The sequence below is a fragment of the Meriones unguiculatus genome, unplaced genomic scaffold, assembly GCF_030254825.1.
Source record: "Meriones unguiculatus strain TT.TT164.6M unplaced genomic scaffold, Bangor_MerUng_6.1 Chr15or18_unordered_Scaffold_116, whole genome shotgun sequence".
Classification (NCBI taxonomy): Eukaryota; Metazoa; Chordata; class Mammalia; order Rodentia; family Muridae; genus Meriones; species Meriones unguiculatus.
In genome coordinates, this window is record NW_026843714.1 from 50602 (window position 1) to 52500 (window position 1899).

Consider the following 1899-nt stretch of genomic DNA (forward strand, 5'->3'; position numbering starts at 1 on the left):
TGTGTGTGTGTGTGTGTGTGTGTGTGCGCGCGCGCGCGCGCGCGCGCGCGTGCGTGTGTGTGTGTGTTGGGTGTTGGAGACCATAATTTCAGCTTTATTTTTTTTTTATTTTATTTATTTTTATCTATCTCCCCACCCCCACCCCCCAGATGAGGACCAAACAACCCAGGCAGGACCTTCCTTTCGCTTGCTAAGCAGGCGATCTACCTACCACTGAGGGAAATCCCCAACCCCAAATAATTTATTTATTTATACTTTTATTTTATGTGTCCGATCACCTAGATAGAACTGAAGTTACAGACGAGCTGCCGCGTGGGTTCTGGAAATTGAACCTGAGTCCTTTGGAAGAGTACCCAGTGCTATTAACCACTGAGCCATTCCCTCCAGTTCCTCCGGTCAAGCTTTCCCTAGAAATTAAATATCGGTTGAATATGTCGAACCGAACCGGAGCCGGGCGTGGTGGTGCACGCCTGCCTGAGAGGCAGAGGCAGTTTGGAGGCCCTGTCTCTCCACTGGGAAAGAAGACTCCGCTCCCTCCCCATCTGCCCTGCCGATCCTCCCCTCCCACCCCCACCCCGTCCCCCACCCCGCCGATCGATCGATCGATCGATCGATCGACCCCCTTCCCCGCAGCCCGCCCCAAATCTCAAGGAGGGAAACTGTGAATGAAGGCAGATCCTTTAGCTGTGAAGAGTCACCCTCAGATTTGTTCAGGGAGAAGTGGATACTAACCATTATCCAGCCTGCAAACCCAGAGGGGGAGAAAAATGAATGCCTCTACTCTACACTCCCAGAAGAGCGATGGTCAAGGGGCACCCACCTTGCAGGCGGGTCGCAACCTTCTGTAACTCCAGTTTTAGGGAACTCTCACATACGGAGGCAGAATACCAGTTAAAGAAAATAGAATAATCGGGGAGGGGGGGGGGGTGGCATATAAAAAGAACTTACAGCCTTCCTCAGAGGGGTCAATTTGAATTTGCCCGAAGAAGACTAGAGAGAGGAACCAGAGGTTCTTCTAAGAAGCCCAAGTAAATCTTGAAGGTCACTTGCAGATCTTCAAATGGAGTGAGTTTTAAAACAAATCACAGTGGAAAAACACGACCCACCACCACCACCACCACCACCACCACCACCACCACCACCACCACCACCACCACCAAAACAAGAACAAAAAAAAAAAAAAAGAAGAAAGAAAGAAAGAAAGAAAAAGAAAAACAAACAAACAGAACCCCAGAGATCTTGCACCTGCCTGAAGAGTATACCGGCTGTTTTTCCAGTCCCAAGCGCACGCGCGCGCGCACACACACACACACACACACACACACACACACACACACACACACACGAGTGGGCAGTGGTAAAAATTAGCTCACAGAGAGAAACAACATAAGTCAATGAACCAACTAGAAACTTCGTAGTCATTCATTTATTTATTGTAATTGAGCGTAAAGTGAAGGGGGGGGGTGGCTCAGGTGGGCTGGGAAGCAGGTAGATAGAGTACCACCTGTGAGTCAAGAGGAAGAGGAAGGAAGGGCCATCTTCTTCTGCTGGAAAGAGGTAGTCTTTTGTTTGTATGCGTGATTGCGTCCCGCCTCGAGAAGGAGGGCAGTCAGTCAGTCCAGCTGACTGTGCCGGGGCATAGCAGTCCCACACCTCAAACTCCTCTTTCTGGCCGTGCCTTTGATTCTCGCCTCCGTCCTGTCCTGTTCGCCAGGGTGGTCAGGGAACCCTGCATGGATAGCAAAAAGGAAGCATGTCAGTGGGGAGGAGTCCATTACGTTTGGCCCCGCAAAGCAAAGCAGAGTAGAGCAGATTGGTCTATTTGAAAGAACGATTCCGATTCAAATTTTTAGAGAACACCATGCTTCCCAATGCCCATCTCCTCTCCTCCGTGTGCCC

General features: G+C 50.4%; 1 long non-coding RNA gene across 2 annotated transcripts in view; it reads right to left on the reverse strand.

The window, feature by feature from the left end:
- Positions 1–1411: 1411 nt before the first annotated feature.
- The window catches only part of LOC132651944 (uncharacterized), a 2178-nt gene continuing 1690 nt past the window's right edge, over positions 1412–1899 (reverse strand). For both annotated transcript variants that reach the window (XR_009589468.1, XR_009589467.1), the window contains exon 2: positions 1412–1729. This is a non-coding gene — a long non-coding RNA (uncharacterized LOC132651944). The remainder of the gene's footprint in view (positions 1730–1899) is intronic.